This window comes from Fukomys damarensis, unplaced genomic scaffold (assembly GCF_012274545.1).
Source record: "Fukomys damarensis isolate Sample0158 unplaced genomic scaffold, DMR_v1.0_HiC HiC_scaffold_14, whole genome shotgun sequence".
Classification (NCBI taxonomy): domain Eukaryota; kingdom Metazoa; phylum Chordata; class Mammalia; order Rodentia; family Bathyergidae; genus Fukomys; species Fukomys damarensis.
The window spans coordinates 77966295-77988822 of record NW_022900926.1 but is presented as its reverse complement, the minus strand read 5'-3'; the positions used below and the strand labels follow the sequence as shown (position 1 = coordinate 77988822).

The 22528-nt window shown below is 32.0% G+C and overlaps 1 long non-coding RNA gene across 1 annotated transcript in view; it reads left to right on the top strand.

Annotated features, from left to right (window-relative positions):
- The window catches only part of LOC117285996, a 66054-nt gene extending 64413 nt beyond the window's left edge, over positions 1-1641 (top strand). Inside the window, exon 3 of the long non-coding RNA XR_004517106.1 lies at positions 964-1641. This is a non-coding gene — a long non-coding RNA (uncharacterized LOC117285996). The remainder of the gene's footprint in view (positions 1-963) is intronic.
- The last annotated feature ends 20887 nt before the right edge of the window (positions 1642-22528 follow it).

Genomic DNA, 22528 nt, shown 5'->3' with positions numbered 1-22528 from the left:
TGACAGGTCTTGGTTCTAATTTTTTCCCCTTACCTTTTCCCTCCCTTAACCCCCTCCTCCCTTTCCTATTTAGATAATGTATTTTAGAATATAGAAAGCAAAGAAAGTGCTTTTGATGAGTTCAAATGGGATGTTCCCTTTTCGGTAAAAATGATTTTTGTAAAGATAGTATAGTTCTCTCAAACTATCTGAGGTAAAGATTTTTGGGGGTAGGGGTTTTAATACCTTGTTTTTCAATTTTTTTCCTCATTGAGTTTATTGTTACATTTTAGGTATACAGTACAGTTACATTCATTATTGGGATCTTGTACCTTTACATGACAAGTCTTGGTTCTCATTTTTTCCCCTTATCCTTGCCCTCCTTTCACCCCTCCTCCCTACCCCTTTACAAACAATTCATTTCCATTTTTTCATTTTCTCATATTTTTTCTTTTCCTTTATTAGCTTTCCCCTACCCTTCCCACTTTCCCTACACCTTTAGCCCTTTTCTTCCTATTTCGCACTGTCCATTATATCATTAGGATCTTATGTACTATTATAGCTTATTCACACCAGAGAAACTATTCGAATACCTTGTTTTTTTAAATGTAGTAGCTGAGAGTGACAGAGTATGCCTGTAATACCGTCACTACGGAAGGCAGTCAGGAAGCTCACAAATCGGAGTGCTGGGCAACTTAGCAATTCAGAGAGATCCTATCTCAAAAAAAAAAAAAAAGAATTAAAAATTAAACACTTCAAATGATTTTATATTCAATAGATTTAATTCGCAATCAAATAGCTCCTTCTTTTTAACTAATAAGCAACCACCAAGAAGTTTTCGATGTAATGATTTATTTTGGGCATATGTGTATTTCTCGGCTGTCTATTGTTCCTTCATACTTATTATGACATCAGAGTTCTCACTGTTTGAGTAACTATCTCCTAATTCACGTTGCATCCTATTCCTTTATATTTAACTTTCAGGTTGGGGAAAATCACAGAGAAGAGGACTGGCAGTATGTTTGAGATGCAGGAAGATCATAAATTACTTCCACCCATCAAGGGAAATTGAAAAATGTTGTTCAGCTATGTATTTAGGAGAAAAAGGAAATGGAAATTATAATTATTATGTAAATTATGCCCAATGCCTAAGAATTGTGCAAATGAGTGGATAAGACACTATGCATACAGCAGTTAAAAAAATAAACATGGAGTGATGGTGTAGAAATCAATTGAACTGGGATGTTGAGATTTTTTTCATGAAAATGTATGAGTGAAAAAAATCTTAATTTAATTAGGTAGAAAGAGTAGGATGTTTACTCCATATGGAATCTATACCCCCCCAACTGGATACCACAACCAGGGAGTTTGTTATGAAAGACAAAGAGTCAAATCAATGTGAAGATCAATATTTGAAGGAATTGATGCTCAGAGTGGCTTCTTGTGTGTTCTTATGGTGTAATCACAATGATTCTGAGAAGATTATGATCCATTTATCTTAATTATGTGAAATATTTGCATTATCTAATAAAATATGATATATTTGATGCAATTTTGAGGTAAATAATGAGCCTGTAAACACTTGTTTATCCAATGAATAAGTGAAAGAAAATACACATTCCCTCACGACTACACTAGAAGCCTTTATTTCAAATATGATAAATATAACTATACTATACTACGTAGCATATATACTACATAAATAATATAGCAATATATAAGCCATTACTAACATACACATATCAGTGATTATTTTTGTGTATGTCATAAATGAGAGCAGAAAGATGAAGTAACATGAAGATAGATAGTTAGAAATAAATATATAATTTTTTTGTACTGGGGATCGAACTTGGGACCATGAGCTTGCAAGGCAGGCAGTGGCACCACTGAACTAAACTGTGGGCCCAGGGGACATGTTTGAATGAGGAAAGAAAGCAAAATGTCATTTTGAGACAATAAAATACAGAAAATTGTGCCCAAAATTTAAACTCAACTGATAAGCTGGGTAAAATTAGAGTGGAACAGGGTTAGCAAGATGAATACTTAACAAAACTGGTAAAACTATTTTACCTAGAATAATTTTATTTAAATGAAAACTGAGAAAAGCAATATAATGCAAACAAGTTGGCATTATTGACATCATGGAAATATCTTAGAAAAGAAAAAAAAAACAATATTTAACCTAGTTTCACTATCACCTATATAATTAGGAGCACCCAAGAAAAAAAGTATGAATATTGCTTAAAATTCTTTGGTGGCAAATTCCAACCAAACTTGTGTAAGTATAGTTATAAATGCTAACTCCACTTACTATTATGCTGCATACATGTTGATATCAATCTCTGACCTTAATACTGTACTGGACGTTAAGGAATACTTGCATGCATGTATTACAATACAAAAATACCAACATTTCTGAATTTGACAACCCATATCCCAAAACAATTTCAGATAAGGGATTATGGCTATTTACATGCTTATAAAAACTTGAATTTAAGAATTATCTTAATATAGACAAAGAAAGAAAGAAAAGAAAGAAAGAAAGAAAGAAAGAAAGAAAGAAAGAAAGAAAGAAAGAAAGAAAGAAAGAAAGAAAGAAAGAAAGAAAGAAAGAAAGAAAGAAAGAAAGAAAACATTTTAAACATTACATCTAAGAACATTTAGTTACCAGGGTTTTGTATAACAAATTCATCAGAAAAAGATATTTTTGAATTACTGCCCTAGACATTTAAAAAGATGCTAACTAGAGAGCAACAGAAACTGAGTTTATGGCTCTTCATGTCTTTCACATAGTATTTAATTTAATCAGTACTTTAAAATAAAGTAATTCACTAATAAAACATTGAAGTTTTACAGAATTATGTATTTAACATTGATTATCTACCTATTTTGTCGTGACATTCCTTTGACTCCGTTACTTTTTAAATTTTATTTATAAATTCAGGCAAAAGTAATTTTATTATACATTATTTGGTAAAACCAAAAGTACCACTAATTGGATATATCAGATATGTGGAATGTTTTGCAAAGACTTTGTAAAATGAATACTGTTTTGGTATGTAGGATCCTTATGGTTTATTTGATCTTTTCAATACTGATTGATAACACAAAGTGGTAAAAGTCATTCAATCTTATAAAATTCATAAAATGGGCTCCATCTGGAATAAAAAATAAAGCAAGAAAACAGGATAAAGATTTTCATTTATTTAAGGGACAGGCCCACAAATGAACCGATCCTGTGTTCTCACATCTGGCTTTGACTCTTACAACCATAAGTAGTGTTAATATGTATGATGTTGGTTATTTTCAAACGTGAAATAAAGCTGTATGAAAAAGTATCATTTTCAGTGATTAGTCATTATGTGCTGGCTTTGGAAAGAGGTGATTCTGAGCATGAATAAATAAACTTTCTTGCTTTTGCCAAACTAATCAACAGGAATATGGCAAGCGATTCAATAAAAACATTTTCAGAAATAGCTGTTGAGTATAGTTTATTTATTTATTTTTATTGAGTTTATTGGTATATTTTAGGTATATATTTTAGGTACAGTTACATTCATTACTGGGATCTTGTACCTTTACATGACAGGTCTTGGTTCTCATTTTTTTCCCCTTGTCCCTGCCCTCCCTTCACCCCCTCCTCCCCTCTCCTGTTGAGTATAGTTTATAAATGGAATAAATTTTAATTAAATATTAGATTGTTTACTTTCTCACTCTTCTGATATAGTTATAATGTTTTAAATCAAATATTCTTTTTTATTCATTTCAATGCATTAATGGAATTATACTAACTCACTGATAGAGACAGTGTGTAGTAAGTTTAAAAATGTACTTCCTCTCACAGCCCTGCAAGAAGCAGTTTTACAAAATAATGTCATAGGAGGCAAAAACAAAGAGTAAGTGACCATTTTGTTTTTCTACATCTTTTGAATTTAGATTTAAAATTCTCATTTATGCTATTTATCTACAGAAATGATCCCATTCTTACTAAGTTGACACCAAGTCTGGACTAAAACGTCAGCAAATTATACAGTTCGTGTAAGTCCTTAGGAAGGAGCAGGTTTATTTCCCCCTCTCCTTTCCTTTAACTAGTAACCTTAAAATAACCCACTCCTATTAATAAATGGTACAGATCATAATCCATATCACATCCTGCTACAAAGGGTGCAGAGAAAATTTGAACACTTCCCCCATTCTCCAACTTTACTTGTTCACTGTTACAATTTTTAATAAATACTTAGATACTAAAATTAACGTACGTTTTGCAAAGACCAAAGTACTGAACCTTTTATTGTCATTGTAAATGTTGAGGCCTGGGACATTTTACTATGACCTACTAGCAATGAAAGAAAATTTACCAAATCCCCTTTGAACAATTAATTTTATCTACAAAAAGAAGCTATGTGGATGCTTTGGGTTATGCAACAGAGGTCAAGTAGAAGAGCAATAATTGCTCAAAGGAATTAAAAAAAAAGAGAGAAAGAAAGAAGACCAGAGTGGTAGGACAAAGCCTATGGTCTTCAGAAGAAAAGCCACTGAACTGGAAAAGTGCAACTATGTCAGGAAGAGTCCCTAGCTTTTTGAAGTATGTTTTGTTGCCCTTTCAATTATTTTGAATCGTTTATTTTCTGTATTCCCTTAGTCTAAGGGACTTAATAAATATGGAATCATTTCTGTAGATACATAGCATAAATGAGGGTTCTAAATGAATTTCTAAATTCAAAAGATGTAGAAAAAGCAAGATGGTTACGTACTCTTTGTTTTTGCCTCCTATGACATTATTTTGTAAAATGGCTTCTTGCAGAGATGTGAGAGGAAGTACATTTTTAAACTTACACACTGTCTCTATCAGTGAGTTAATACCAATCTTGTCTTCATGTTTAACATTAAAGGTCAACATTTCCAGTACCTCCTTAAAAAGTAAACTTACATCAATTTCATACAGTATACTGAGAAGAACTAATTTTTATTGAACATACTTTGTGCAAATAAACTCTGCTAAGAGCTCTAAATCGTAACAGCAAAGTCACATTCCTAAAGTCAAGTTATAAGATTTTAAATGTGTGCTTGTGAAAATAAATTGAGTCAGGAATGATTATTTTTTTATGAGTGACCATTTCTTCCTTTCTCAGACCACAAATATCAAAGAAAAATGCAGACAACTATAAACTGCTAGGGTCAATAGGTCTTCAGACTGTAAGAGATTCCAAAAGGGCATTAAAATGCTCATCCTCCCATCCCGGAACATCTCTAGAACCTGGTATCTGGAGGTTGGAAAGGTAGGGAGCTAGAGAGAGCATGTCAGGAAACAGTCTGTAGGGAACATAATGATTTGCACTTCCCTTCTGTCTGGAGGAATGATTTTTATGAACATTTTATTAAGACAGATATGCTGGTTACTCTAAATGAAATGTCTGGTGACTGCTTCTTGTTCAGAATTTGCTAAGTGCTTTGAAATAAATCTTTACAACAGAGAATGACTGAATGACCTTATAGTGTGCCTGGGGAGAACATAAGTCTTTATGTGCTATGGGAGATGGAATTTGATAAGGAGAATTCCGAACATTGTGGTCAGAAAATGAGCACATTGCATAATCAATGAATAAAATGATGAACGGGACATGGAATCGCAAAGAATCATGTGGCACTATTTGATTGAGTTTTGGTCGGTCAGCCCTGGGATTTAGCTCAGTGATGCTGCCGCCTGACTTGCAAGCACAAGGCCTCAAGCTTGATCCCTGGTACAAACAAAATAAAAATTAAAGAGTTGTGTTCTGTCTTGTGGAGAGGCGTAACCCAACATAGGCCTTTCTGAGGATCTGCTGAACCACATAACAAGAAATTGTAGAGAATAGAACATCCTAGAAGTACAATTTATCTGCACTGACAGCATAAAACTAGCCTTTTAGTTGGCAGATGGAATGTAGGGGGATGTGGATGTATATCAGTGGTCACAACAGGCATTACAATTTAAAAGATTCAGAGAATAATGCCTTTTGTTCAACTTATGTGGAAATCTATAAAGATTTCTTAAGTATTAGGCCAGTACCTTTTGTTCAGGTGTTTAGAATTTAGAGGAGAGTAAATGGTAAAAGAAAGACATCAAGAAAGCTTTGATTAGAGAGGAAGTATGATAATAACATGCGGATTTGATCAAAATTTTCCTCTAAACAGGGGCAGAAATTTAGGCTCAGAAAAATGACAATAATAAAGAAAATTTACACAAGATCATTACATTACTTTATGAAAAAACTAGGTGAATCTAGGTCTCATTTCTTAAATTATTATCTATAAAATACTGTTAATCTTTATGTATCACCAAATTCCAGATATCCACCTGCCTACTAACAAACTTCCATATATACCCCAGACTTGTTGTTCCTATCCTGAAAGGTGGTATTAGTCTCACTGACACTGCAATGCAAATGGAAAACAAAACATTAAATCTAGATTAATTCACTGTCCTATATATTTTTTTGTTGTTGATAGTGGAACATATCAAAATTTTCAGGTCAGTACACAAAAGCTATAATTTTTTCTAACGAAATAGTGTAAATAAGATCCAAATTGTATAACTGACAATATGAAATAGGAAGAAAAGGGCTAAAGGTGTAGGGGAAGTGGGTAGGGTTGGGGAAATAAAGTAAGGGAAAAGAAAAAATATGAGAAAAGGAAAAAATGGAAACAAAGTCTTTGTAAATGAGGGTGGAGAGGTAAAGGGAGGGCAGGAGAAAGGGGAAAGAATGAGAACCAAGATATATCACGTAAACGTACAAGATCCCTATGATGAATGTAACTGTACTGTACACCTAAAAAGTACCAATAAACTCAGTGAAAAAAAATAAGATTTCTAAAATTTTTATTTTGTTTTCTTGTAATTATTTTTCATATGTTGTAAATTGATTAGATTATACCTTCTATAGTCAAACTTCCAATAGCTCTTTACACTTTTGTCATTGGCCCTTTTTCTTTCTTAAGACTAATGTCTCACTTTCTAGTTATAACACTTTCCGGTTTCTTTTGGGTCTTATATTCGCAGTTAGTACCTTTCTCTTACATACTATATCTTCAAATTCTCATTTTATACTGACAATCTCATTAGAGCAAGTCTGCACTAGCTAATAGCAATAACTTTTCCTTCTTACCCAAGAAATTATGGCCTGTTGGCTATCTGACTTCTCTGAAATGATTTTCCAAGTCTTTGCCTATTTATGTAATGTTGTTAGATAATTTTGAATTGCCAAATACATGTTTGTGAACTGGAAGAGTAAGAGTCATTCACTTTAGTGTAAGAAAAGATACGTTTGAATTCCCATTTTAAATTGACTGAGTAATGGGCCCAGGGATTTATTCACTAAAAGTCTTCACGTCTGCTGCACTGCAGGGTTTCGACCTTAGTGAAAAGTTTATCTTCTTTTGTTCATAATTTCTAAAATTAGTATTCTTCAGGATTCTATTCTTAATCCTTAGTTTCCTAATGTCTATGGACCATTTCATACATTACTGTGCCATCAATGACGACAGAAAAGTGAAGATTTCCACATCTTTACAATTACAGCTTGGATACATCATTAATTCTCTGTGTGTGTGTGTGTGTGTGTGTGTGTGTGTGTTTCTGTGGCTTTGCACATCACCTAGTTAAGTGCCTCTAATCCACAGGGTAATTCCATATTCTCACATGTAACCAAATACTCTTCACAATGGAGAACTAGATACTGAAAGTCACATTTTTATTGATAAAGACATTGAATTACTTCTCTAATCTCATTTCATTAATTCCCATATATTCTGATTTCCCCCAGCCCCATTATGCTATTTATATATTAATGTGTATATAATGATTTTAACATCCCAAACTGTTTTTATGTGTGTACCAGTTTTCTATCTTCTGCCATCTAACTGAATTCTATAGTCCTTTGGAGATCTAGTTGAAAGTCAATCACTTCTAGGAACTTCCCTTCAATACACAGGAATATTTTTGTTTTCTGTGATCTGTTATAGGAAGTCTATATGGCAGCTGAATCTACCCTGAGGCTTACTTCTCCAAAATCTAGAGAATATTTACCTTAGAATTTCTCTATGGTGACTTTGCCCAAGGCTGAGGTGAAAACCTAACATTTTCAGAGAAGCACAGGGTGAAATTCTGATTGCTGCCTATGTGGAAAAATATTCTGCAGCTGGGAAAAACATTTATGTCTCCTGACTTATTTTGCCCCTGGCACCTTGGTGGGATTCTGTAGTTTTCTGATCCACTTACAGTAAGTAGAATTGACCTCTGAAATTGTAACTGTAGGTAATTTAGTGTGGCTAGTGAAAACTGCTGAAACAAAACCCATTTGCACTTGCATAAAATAAACCAAGTTACAAATCATTCTGATACAAAAATATCTAGTAATTGGAAAACGTCAGTGCCTTACCATTAAGAAAAAGTAATGGAAATCTTTAAGTTTTGTGGTCTTAGCATGAAACTAAATAAAAGTAATAATTATGTTCACAGTCCTTTGCAATAGCAGAAGCAAATATTTACCGTGGGTTTATAAATAGCATGAAAATTGGTATAAATGAATTTTATTTTTTCATAATTAGATGTTTTCATTGATATTTGATAAAAAGCTTTTTAAAGTTAGCTGATTAACTTGGCTGTAAAGGCAAATTTCAGTACCTGAATTACAATGCTTTTGTGGGCATTTTTCTCCCTAATAGCAGCATTAAGTTAATATATTTCACCATTATGATTGCATGGGCTAGGGATTTAGCTCAGTGGTTCCACTGCCTGCCTTGCAAGAACAAGGTCCAGAGTTCAACCCCTGGTAACTGAAAACCAAACAAACAAACAATTATGATTACATACTTTACAAATAAAATATAAAAGAAATACATAAATTACAAAATAGATTTTTCCAAAAATATTTACAAATAATGTCAATATCAATTAAACTTTGTGATATTTTTAAATATGTTAATTTTTGCAATGACACCTGACATCATTTAATTCTAATTTTTTAACTGTAGTCATACACAGAAAAAAGTCATGACATGATATAAGCTAATATTTTAAATTTTTTTATTATTTCCTACAGTTCTAAACTCTATGAATTATGGAAATTAGCTTAGTAGTAATCATCCACTTTCTAAAATTGTGTATTTTATAAAATTATGATTGGAATGATCATGGAATGTGTAATTCACACAAATATGTCTTAGGTAAAAAACTTTCAAAGAACCAAATCATTTGCCTTTCATATATTTTTTTTCATTGAGTTTATTGTTACTTTTTAGGTACACAGTACAGTTACAATCATCACTGGGATCTTGTACATTTACAGGTCTTGGTTCTCATTTTATCCCCATACCTCTGCCCTCCCTTCACCCCTTCATATAGTTTTAAATACAGGTTTTTATACCTGTTTTGATAACAAATTTCTCCCGAGGCACTTCTATAACTTAGCAACACACATATAACATATCTGCACAGCAAATAATCACACTGAGTATCAAATCTGTCATTTCTTTTGTTTCTATATTGATGCTATCAATATTTTGAAAATGAATAAATACATTATTCAATAGTAATAATAAAGAATAAATGCATTATTCAATAATAATAATCTAAATGAACTTGATAGTTTTATAGCCACATTCGAAAATGTACTGAAATGATTTTGGTAAAAAAAATTGTATTTTTTATTTTAACCCCATATATGTACCTTTGAGAAAATGTATTTTCTACTTTCTTTATAATTTACAGCTTTTAAACTATAACTGTATATTGTAAGATATATTGGAGGGAAACCATGTACCTGAATTTGATAAATAATAAAAGAATACTCCTTGGAAAATTTAACTAAAAAATTCAAGTTATAAAAAACATAATACCAATCACTTCTCAGCCTTTGCCTAAGTTCAAGTATAAAATTCATAATACCATTAAAATATTATAAATCGTTTAAAAAATGTTAACTCATTAATTTTCATATCTCTCATGGGAGATTATTATTTACATTAGATAATTTCTCTATTTGAGTTCTATTGATGATTATACTTAAAACCCTTTTACATACCCTGCTGTAAATATCTGTTATTCAATAATCATATAGCTAATTTATGTCCTTGTTATTTTACTGATATATATATATAAATTGAAGCTATATCAATATGAAGAACAATGCAGAAGTAAATAAATGTTTTACATTTCTAGTCCTTAAGATTAGAAACTGTACTGATTTTTCTTCTGCCTCCCAAGTCATGTCTATGTGTTACTGTTCTTTGAAGGAGTAGGAGAAAATTATGAAACTGGCGGTGAGAAAGATAATGAAATATCTAGATCCTAGAGGCTCAGTCCACCAGAAATAAATTTTAGTGGTAAGGGATTTTACTGGGCCATGAAGGCATTCAGTTCAGCAGTGGATCAATCCACTGGTGGGCTCATCATTTGATGGAAATAATGGAATGTGATAGCAATCAAGGAAATGGAGTATAACTGGCAGGAGTAGATCGTGGGGATGACTGTGAGGACGCTATCTTGTCCCTGGTCCCCATTTCGTCCCTCTTCTCTCTCTCCCTTTTCCTTTCCCTCCTTTGCACCTTTTCTACTTCCTCCCTCTCTTCTGTTTATTGGCTGAAGTAAGGCGCCGAGGAGGCTTCTCCTCTACATCCTCCTGCTCCATGATGTTCTGTGTCACCGCCAGTACAAAATAAAGCCAGTAGACCATGAGCTGAAATCTCCGAAACCATGAGCCAAAATAAACCTTTCTTCCTTTAGATTGTTTTGCTCAAGTATTTTGTCACAACCACAAAAAATGTAATAGACTCTGATACTAGACCCTGACGATTGGCCATTTATAATTTAATAGTAATGTTTATTTTAAGATAATATCTAATTCACAGAATTTGGTAGAATGAAGTGATAAATTTAATGATTGAATAACATCAGTAAGAACTAATTAATAGCTCAAATAGAACAAATGGTCATTGTAAATGCAGTCACAGTTTGTTAGAGAGTAAAAGTCTTTCAAAATACATACAAATAGAAGTAAATAAAAAATATTGAAAATATCAAAGACTTTGTCTCATGTAACATTTTATTTGGAATCTTGTTAAGTCTAGCAAGCTAGTAAGCTACCAAAATCCACACTATTGTCAACTGTTTTAGAATGCAGTAGAATTTAAGTTTCCATAGTTAGTGGAAGTCCAACCTGCTTACTCCAGCACCTTTAGTACTGGTTTGGTAGTCAGTCTTCAAACTTTTCTCTCAAACATGAGGATATAAAAAAGCTAATAAGTAATAGCTAACCTTTTAAAACATAAACAAAAAAATGGATTATGATGAACTTTTTCTTTGACATATGTAATTTCTATTTTTAAAACTGTGCATATGAACAAAAAATACTAGAAACTTTACTTAGACTTGTTCAAGATCACAATGCTAGAGAATGTTAGATTCAGAGTTTGAAAATCTGTCCAATTTTAGATTCTTTGTCTCTGGTAATTCCAGGAACCTAATTTTTTTAGATTTTTAAAATGTTGTGAGGCTTTTCAATGATTATATAAATTCATAGATAAATTTTTATTCATCTGGATAATCACTTAAAAAGGGAAATATATTTCTTAGGCCAAAATACATTTGTGTGTTAAGTTCTTTGGTTTCAAGGGATGCTACCAAAGGTTTCTTGTCAGGAAATATTGTAAAGGGGAGATACCAAGAGGTGGATGTAATCTATGAGCACACAGGAATCCCTGCCTACCCTGATGTATTCCCTCCCCAAATCCCAGTGGATGCTGGAAATTTCCAGAAATAGACAATCCATGCAAACTATATTTTCCCACATCTACATACTTTTGATAAAGTCTAATTCGTACATTAGGTAAAATATGTGATTAACAACAGTAACTAATGATAAGGCAGAATGATTACAATGGACTGAATTAAAAGTGTTTTGAACTCAGTCTATCAAAATATCTTTTTACTCTGTACTCAACTTTTTCTTGTGATGATAAAGGATGATGCAATATGGACATAATGAGAAAAAGTGAGGTGAATTACTCTTAATTTATCCTACTCTATGGCCATAAATTTTAGAGTTTGAGGCATAAAGGCAAAACTAGCTTGAATTTCTTTTTCTTTCTTTATAATAAATGATAAATTTGTTTTTGCTGTTGATCTTAGCAACCTCAGCTTTTTAAATTGTTAAAATTTCTCAATAAAAATTTTTAAATTTCTTAATAGCATTTTAAAATTTTCTTAACACAAGAACTTTCATTTAAAGCAAATATACTGTAGCTTCTTATTGGCATATCTGAATTGTCAGTATTGCTATTATGATTTTGCACCATTATTGAGTAAATTAAGGTTTACTGAACACTTGTTGTAACATTGTCAGTGGTGATTTGATAACTGGGACAACTACTTCAGAACTAACTAGGAAGTGGTGTATATGGTATGGATTCTCTGAACAAAGAACTGACACATTGCACTATGGTACAGGATTTGATCATGCTACTCAGAATGACTCATAATGTAAAATTTATGTGCGATTTCTGAAATTTTCTACTTAACATTTTTCAGGTCATAGTTGACCATAAGTAATTAAAACAGCAGGAAACTAAATGAGATGGTGGCAATGCTGTATGTCTAAAAATGTGAAAACATGTTATACATTTTTAGTAAGGAAATAGGTAAATGTTAAGGCAGGATTCAAAGATTGAGTAACAAAGCAAACTTAGGCATGTTTTCTTGCAGTTAATACCTCATTTAGTTTAAGAGCCTTAATCTATTATCTACAAAACTTAAAATATTGATAATTCAAATCCAATTGCTTTTAGATTTGCTGTGTGTCTGTGTGTGTGTGTGTGTGTGTGTGTGTATAGTATACTTTCATATGTAGGTGGAATATATATGCAGTTGGCAGAAAGTGCAATAAAATGTCAAAAGTAAGATTTAAAGAAATTTTCTTTAAAAATCCAAACTTCATTCGAAATTTAGAGACATTTATATATAAAGTTTATGGCCTTTTGTCTTTTTATTTATTTCATTTTATTTCTACTTTGTTAGTACTACTTCATATTTTCAGACAGCTTGCCTGCACAGTTGCTAGTCCTTCACTGAAACTTCAAGCCAATAAATGATGTTAACAGAAATACATATGCAAGAAAATTCTGGAATTGAATAAATAGTGGCAGAACAAGGACAATGAGTGAATGCTATTGCCTTTATAGTGACATATTCTATTGGAATAAGTCCTTAGGAAAATATTTTAAATAGATGCAAGGAAAATTGCTGAATATGTATAATGTACTATATATGCCTTGGAGGAGCTCAGCCTAAGTGCAAACAGTTTCTATTGAAAAAGCATAAATTGAAATGTCAGCGTAAAGAGATGAATACTCTTCTAATTCATATATACAATGTAGATGGTGTTTTTAGGGCATATTCTGCAATCCCTTTTCCATTCCCTTAGGTACACTCTAGTTCTCAACCAGCGCTGAAGTTTTACCCCCAAAACTCAAGTAAAATGGCATTCACTAATACTTTCCTTAATATGCTTAATTCTGCATTTTAGTAGACTGTTTTCTGTGCTTATTGACTTTTCCATAGCACATCATTGAGTATACATCTTTGCAATTTCTGTGACACTAAACTCATCCAGTATTATTAAAATATCTATGGAGGACCATCTATTTTAATTCTCATTCATAAGCCTCTCATTCTTTGTATGGCTGTTGAATATTAATATTTCCTCTGAGGTGTTATGCAAAATGCTCTATGGACTAAGTAACATAAATGTATAATCATCATTTCAACTACCATTTATATTCCCTCTGCTATTGTTCCTATTCATTGACCACTGACAGCTAAACATCCCAGTACTTGAAACTACTCATGAATTGCTTCTCATGATTTCTTTCTTTGTTTCTTCCTTTCTCTCATTTCTTATTTTGTAAATGGCTTTCTCATTAATATATGACTCTTGAGGTGTGATTGTCCTATATTTCTCATTTTATTACTCTTTACTACTTCCCATGTATAATATTATATGGTAACAACATTATTAAGGTGTCAACTCCTTTCCACTCACTTCAACTATGTTTTCTTTCTCATACTTTTACCTTTTATGATTTCTTACATACATATTTTTCTGGCATTCTTTTTATTCATCCTTCATGTTATGCAAGAAAGTTTTAACAGCACAAATAAATCCATCCAGTATGTTCATTAAAATTGTTTATTGCTTTAAATATTTTATACTAAATTTAATTCTGTGTTTGCCCCAGAAGAGTTATCATAACATGATTATTCCATACCAATTCCATTCTCAGTGTCCACCCTTTCAAATTTCTCTTCTTTGTTTAGGCACAGAAGTGCAATAGTAATTTTAATGAGGTCTCATGGTTCTCTAAAAGTGTGTATCTTCTCCTGGAACGTTTTTACTTTAGACATCTCCCAAGGGTTTTGTCTATGCACATGTTACTTATCATCGAAAAGGAATACAAACATCACCTTCCACTGGAATATTTCATTTTTTATGCAACAGAGAAGGAAATTAACTCACACATAATAAATTTCCAATTTCTTTCTCTTTGATTTCCTCTACTGTAAATACTATTCTAAAAATCAACTAATCAAGTATATAATTTGCAGGTGAGCTTGTGGCAACTCAGCCCAGTGAGTTATAATCAGAAATCGTATAGAGATGATTTCCCTTTAGATATATCAAGATAAGACTTAAATTACAGAAAGCCTGTTATTTCTCAACTTTAGAACTTCAAACAAAACACGGTGCCTGGTTCTACAAAAGCAGGTGACTTTTGTTTATGAAACAAAAAGGAAAAAAGAAAGTGGACTAATCCTGTCACACATGATAACGTTATTCATATTAAAAATCATTGTCAGAATAACAATTACTCATGGTTAGTTTAAACATTCAACATGGTTTCTCTTATTTGCAGAGTAATGTATCTCTAATAAGCTTCTACAGAGTAATGTATATTTGTCTTACCTTGCAAAAATGGCTGAATCCTGTCACATGTAAGCAAAATATGCTATAATATATTTTAAAATCCACTTATTTGTCTATACAGTCCACTTTACTCTTTAAAGTAAAAAACAATATTTTATCTCTTACATACTAGAAGATCATAGATATTCAATAAGCTTATAATGAAGTTACTTATACACATTAAATGCATTAATCAATAAGTGAACTGTATTTCATATTAGATTGATGAAACTATTAATCCTATTATTAAGAGCATTGCAAACGCTACAGAAAACTAATTTTAAATGAAATGGGTTCAATTTATACATTTTGTATATATAACTTATCAAATATTCAGTTGAGTATACTTACTATTTTCTTCCTGCGCAACATACACCAAGATTTTACCTTCATGGACAAGGAAATGAAAGATGATTTGTACTTACTAAATATTTTAGTAGCATAAAAAGTGTAAGGTAATACCTCCATTAACGTAAGATATCAGGTATAGTGGAATCAATATTTATCTTTTATTCATGGTATATTATTTATTATATTAGTTATACAGAATATAATTTATATTACAATATAAATGTATTATATCTAATGTATAAAATGTTGGCTTTTGTGTTTTCTTTGTGTACTATGGATGATATTACATTATCCTTCAGCATTTTTATTCTACTTCTTATCCATAAACACCCTGTCTGATTATTTTAATATAAGATTACATGCTTATGTCTCATTGGAAAATAAATATAAGTATGTTTTATACTGGAACGTGCTTATAACTTCCACAAACTGTATAAAATTTATCCTGTGCTAAATAATTATATACCTCTCAATTTATCTTTTTCCACTAAAAGCTTTTTTTCTTAGTACTATTTCATTTATAGAATATATATATATTAATTATTACTTTTTCAGGGATGTACAGAATTCCATTTTGTTAAACCATGATAGGTCATATTTTATTAGGCATTAAAGGAAAATACTTCTTATACTTGCTAGCTTCAATAATGATAAAATGAACATGTTTAATAAACACATGTATTGTCTCTTATGAAAGATACATTACCATGCGAATCCTAAAGGGAGACTTGTGATTATCAGGGCATTTATGATTATTAGTTAATAGTCTTCCACATTGTTCTCTAGAATGGCTGTAGTAATCTACTTTGTCTGGAAAGTCTTTCAATCTTCTCAACAAATCTTCCCACTGTTTACTTTTTTTTTTCCCAATTGGTGAATTTAAAGAACATCTATTTCTTTCAACCTATATTTGCTTTACCAGGCTCCAATTTGTAGAGATGTTTTCACTTCACAGTAAAACTGTAGGTGAAATACAGAAAGTTCTCATAAATACTTGTTCCTGAAATGCACAGCTTCCCTCAATATTAGCATTCCACAATATGCTCACCATTTTAAAAAAATAGATGGGATTTCAATGACAAATAATTCTTATCAAAATTCCACAGGTCAAGTAGAGTTCACCTTTGAAATTGCAAAGTCTGTAAGTCTAGACAAATGCAAAATATATAAGACGTGTCCACCATTAAAAGACCGCACAGAATAGTTTCACTGCAAAAAAAACCATCTGTATACTCTGTAATCATTCCATTCTTCTTCATAGTGCCAGCTAAATTATCTTTTTTTTATTGTCTTCATATGTTTGTACTTTTCAAATATCATATTGGAATCATAAAGATCTTATCTTTTCTAGTGTGGCTTCTTTCATTTAGTCAAAATAATTTTCTTCCATTTTTTTCATTGTTTTGGTAGGTCATTCCTTTTAGCACTGAACAATATTTTATTTTCTGAAAGCACCACAGTTTATGCATTCAACTACTGAAATATATCTTGATAACTTCCATGTTATTATTATTATATAATAATTATTATTATTATGCATAAATTACTGTAAGAATCTGCAGGCAGGTTTTCCTCTTTTCGACTCATTGAAGTCAAGACATGGAATTTCTGGATCATGCAAAAAGTATTAACATAAATTACTAAGAATCTGCAGGCAGGTTTTCCTCTTTTCGACTCATTGAAGTCAAGACATGGAATTTCTGGATCATGCAAAAAGTATTATGTTTAGTTTTGCAGGGAATTATTGAATTATCTCCCAAATGGACGGTAATATTTTGAGTTCTCACCATCAAAGAGAGAGCTTTATATTGCTCTACATTCATACAAGCATTTGGAGTTGTTATAATTCAGGATTGAGGAAATTCTAATAGATGTTTAATAATACTTTGCGGTTTTCTAATTTGCAATTCCATAAGAAATATGATAGAAAGCATCTTTTCACATACCTATGACAAATTTACATTCTTCTTCACTGAAATGTCTATTCAGGTCTTTCACTCATTTTTAATTTAGATTGTATTTTTTCTTATTACCAGCTTTTAAGTCTTCTTTGCAGACTTACAAGTGATATTCCTTTCTTGAATTTGTCTTGTACATATATCCCCCATCTCTTAGTTGCCCATTCTCTTAAAATTTGAAGAGAGACTTTTTTATTTGTTTGTTTTTGTTTTTTTTCGAGACAGGGTCTCACTATGTAGTGGAGACTGACCTGGAACTCACTATGTAGTCCAGGCTGGTCTCAAACTCACAGCGATCCTCCTGCCTCAGCCTCCCGAGTGCTGGGATTACAGGCATGAGCCACCATGCCTGGCCTAAGAGAGACTTCTTTAATGAAATTAGCTTATTATTTCATTCATGTGTTCTGATTTTGTGTTTTGAGCAAAAAGTCATTGATTCTCCCAACTTTATACTTTCTCATATATTTTTTAAGACTTTTATAGTTTTGTGTTTTATCTGTAGGCTGTGGTGTCATTACAAGTGTTTCTTATTAAGTGGTTAAGGCTTGGGTCTAATTATCTTTTAAAACTCATGGATATCCAGTTGAAGCAACTTTTTTTTTTCTTTTGCATTACCCTTGTGCCTTTGTTTATGTTGGTGATATTTATTTACATCTGTTTCTGATCTATGTTTATTTCCCTTGCCATATTATAAATTCTTTGTCCAACCTTTATCCCATCTTTAGTACTGTAACTTTTTAGTAATCCTTTAACTCCTTTATTGTAAATTTTTCAAATTTATTCTCTTTTAATATTTCATTGACTTTGCAGTATTTTGCATCTCTACATAAGCTCTGAATGAGTTTATTGATTTACGTTAAATAACTTTTGGATTCCATTGAGATTGAGTTCTATAAAATGATTGTGAAGAACTTGTGTCTTGACTGTATTGTTTCCTATATATAAATATATAATAATTCTTCATTTGTTTAGCTCTTGCAATTTCTTTTATCAGAATGTCCAAGTTTCCAACAGAGTTTATATACATATTTTGTTAAATTTTTACCTAATCATTTTGTTTCAAGTTGTTCCTATAAAAATAAGGTTGTACTTATGTAAATTGTAAATTCTACTTGTTCATTAATGGGATATAGAAAAACATTGACCTTTGTGTATTAACTATGCATTCTTGATATTTGATAAATTTGCTTATTAATTCTAGGAAGTTTTTGGTTGATTCTTTTAATCTTACACATAAACTAGACAAGTCATCTGGGACTAAAGATAATTTTTTTTCTCCTTCACCAATACATAACCAATACTTGCAGCTTCCATCTCCTTTTCTTTTTTTATTGCATTAGCTAGTACTTCCAGAAAAATGCTGAATACTAGTGATGAGACAGAAGATCCTTATTTAGTTACTAATCTTGGCGGAAAATGTTTTAGTTTCTTAAGATTAAGAAAAAAGATACACACACACACTCACACACAAACATGTTCTTTACAAGTTTGGGAAGTTACCATCCACTCATAGTTTATGGAGTGCCTAGGCACAAATGCTGAATTTTAAGCATTTTTAAATTTCATTTGCTTTTCTCTATACTGACATGTGCAGAGAATTGCTTATCAGAGGTCCAACAGCTCTTCTACTGCCAAGAAACTGGGGCAGTGAGGACTAATGGGGAAAAAAAATAGAGACTTGCATAATTTCAAATATATTAGGATCATAGGGAATATGAGATGATTCAGAGGGCAGCAGTGATCCTAATTGATGAGGATCTTATAATAAAAGAGGAAGTATTAGGTAACTTGACCCTGCTGGTAATCCTATAAGGATGAGGATTTTATGCTGATGAGGATCTTAGGCCATGAGGAGCTTATGTTGATTAGGAAGGTGAGATGAGCAAAAACGTTCTTCAAACCACAGGTGGGATGAGCTAAGCTGATAAGGAACTTGTCCCTCCCCAGGTGAAGTTACTTTCCCTCAACGCTATGTAGAGTGGCTCCCAATACTTGCTATAGGGCCCTTCAAACCCTGGGGCCATGTAAGGACATGACCCTGTCCTTTAGTGGGCAGACCCAATGGGGCCAAAATATATGAGTGACTTAGCATAGATAACCATGCATGTGCAGCATGGCGATGTCAGGACATAATGTCCTAATGTCTGACAGTGTCTCATAACAGCTAATGTAAGGTCTGAGAAATAAAGATGCTTTTGGCTCCTGCTTTTGCTCTGTTAGCTCTGTGTGCTTTCTTTTCCTTGGGAACTTCACATAAAAGGGCACCCCCTCAGCCCAATCCCAACAACATGATCTTGTAATTTTTTTCTTTCAAATTTTTATTTATTGGCAGTACATAACGATACATTTTTAGTGGGTGATAGGTGCCTGCATATAACACGTCTTAATTCACTTTTCATCCCTTTTCATTCTTCTTACTCCTTCTTTCCTTCCGGTTTCCATCCCTATTCCTCTATCTTTTGGTCCTTTCCATTTTCCGTAAGTTGTATCTCTCTATTTCCTAATATCTATTTTATTTTATTGTTTATTCACATGTTGGGCTTTTCATAAAAGAGAAGCCATGGGATTGTGCATCTGATTTCTTTCACTTAACATTTACAGTTTTGTCAGTTAGTATTGCGGCCTTAATTGATTTTCAGATGTTAACACAGACTTACATAATTAGAAAAATCCTGCTTGCTTACAGTATGTAATGATTTTATAAATTGTTGGATTTGATTTATTTTTTATTTTATTGACAGTTTCATATCAATTGTCTTGATGAACATTGATCTGTTTTCTTTTTTCTTTTTTTTTTTTTTGGTTCCGGAGATTGAACTCGGGTCCTTGCGCTTGCAAGGCAGGGCACCGAATCGCTGAGCTAAATCCCCTGCCCCAGTCTGTTTTCTTGAAATGTCTTCATCTTGTTTTGATATTTGAAAGGATATCATAGAATGAAGCTTAGGGAATATTCCCTTTAACGGAATTTTCTGAGATTGCGAATATTGGTTTAATGTTTTACTTAAGTGGTTGGTAGAATTTAGTTCCCGAATAGGACTTTAATGTTTTGGATTATTAATTAGAAATTATTTTTAAAATAAATACAGGCTTATCTTTCCTATCTGAGCATGACAAATTGTATATTTCAAGAAACTTGTCAATTTCAGCTAGGTTATAAAATTTGTATATATCTGTTCATTGTATCCCCTTCCCTTACTATCATTTTAACATCAATGGCATTAGTAGTGATGTACTCTCTTTAATTTGTTTTAGTAACAATTTATATATTTTCCTTAAAGTAGCTAAGTTTATCAATTTCATGATTTTTAAAAGCTTATTTTTATTTCATTGATGTTTCTCTATTGATACTCTTTATATGGATTCTTGCTCTTTTTATTATTTATTTTGTTGCATTTACATATATATATATATAATTTAACCTTGTTTCAAAGTTTAGATTTATGATAGTATTTTTTTTCTTTTCTTTTCTAATATTCTTCCAATACTACCAGTTTTCCTCTAAGTGCTATTGTGGCTATGTCCCCCGTATTTTGATGAACTGTAGCTCTTTTTAATTAAATTTAAACTGTTATTCCTCATTTGTTACTTAATTGTGTACTGTTAAATCTCCAATATTATTTTGTTTTCCAACCTTCTTTTTGTTGTCTTTCATAACTTAATTCTATCATCATTTGAGAAGAGACACTACATGAGTTACCAAATGCCAATCAGCTAAGCAGATACTCAGGTGCCTGCTCAGTGGGGTACAGGGGGGGATAAAGAAAAGACAAAAACAAGTTTTTTGGTTACAAGGGAACAGAAGGTTATTGCCTCAGATTGGGCAATAGAGAAGACCTATTGGCTTGGTTTATTTGTTTTAGCCAGTGATAAGTGCACTGGGAGGGGTCCTATGCTTTTCCTGGAAAAGCATAAGTGAGGTAGCAGAATGAGGAACAAGTCTAGCATCACAAAAGAAGCAAGTTAAGATCTTTCCCCGTATCTGAGTACTTTCTTGGTCCTACCCTTGGCTGATGTTACTAACTCGCCTTAGGAAATTATGTCCCAGTCAGCCAGGAAATCTGCAGCCTTCCACAAAGCTTCTCTGTTTTTGTAGCAAGTCAATGTCTGATTACTGACTGTGGGGATTGTAATTTGGCCCCAGTAATCTATACATGTCATGGCTGGTCCCCAACAGTATGACTGCTATTCTTGTAAATAGATTGAAGTGCTTTTGAAGCACTAGAATATGATCTATCTTAGTAAATTTTCCACTTGAGAAGAATGTCTATTGTTTCATTAAATGAAATAATACATAGGCATTAACTATAACTCTATGCCTTTGATTAATGGTATTGTTAGACTCAATTATATTTTTACTGAAATTTTGCCTGCTTTATCTTTGCATTTCTAACAGGCACATGTTGAAGTTTGCAGCTGTAATAGTTAATTTATCTTCTTATTCTTATAGCTTTATTATTTTGGCTTTCAAATTTTGAAGCTCAATTGTTAGATAAAAACATGGGTTACTATATCTCTTGAAAATTCTGCTATTCTATTTTTATCTAAAAGTTTCCTTTCTTTGCATTATATTTTTGTCTGAGATTGATATACCAAGTCACACTTTCACTTTATTAGGATTAGCCTGATGTAGCTTCTTCTTCTTCTTTTTTTTTTTTTTTTTTTTTTTTTTTTTGGTACCGGGGATTGAACTCAGGTCCTTGCGCTTGCAAGGTAGGCCACCGAACCGCTGAGCTAAATCCCCAGCCCCTGATGTAGCTTCTTGACTCTTTTACTTTTAATCTACAAATGTCTTCATGGACAATATTGACATTTAAAGTGATATTTATAATGAATTAGTATCCAACATTTTATGTGCTTTAAAAAATCTGTAAAACTGAGCTAGGGATTTAGCTCAGTGGTGCTGCTGCCTGCCTCCTAAATCCTGAGTTTGATTTGCTGTACAAAAACAAAAACAAAAAAAAAATTGCAAAGAGTTGTATTTCTGAATGGGTCATAATTCCTTGATAATTTTGTGTGTGTTATTTACCTTATAAATGATGTTAGAATTTTATTCAATTTTGTAGTGGCATTTTTCTCATGTTAAAGCATACTATTGATTTCTTTAAGTGGAAAAATTATTCTAAAAATTCTGTTCAAATTTAGTTTGTTATATTCTTGTTTTATAGATTTCTCTAAATCACTGCTTACAGCTTACACAAATCTTTATGAACACTTCATAAATGTTTTACTGAAGCATAGCTTATG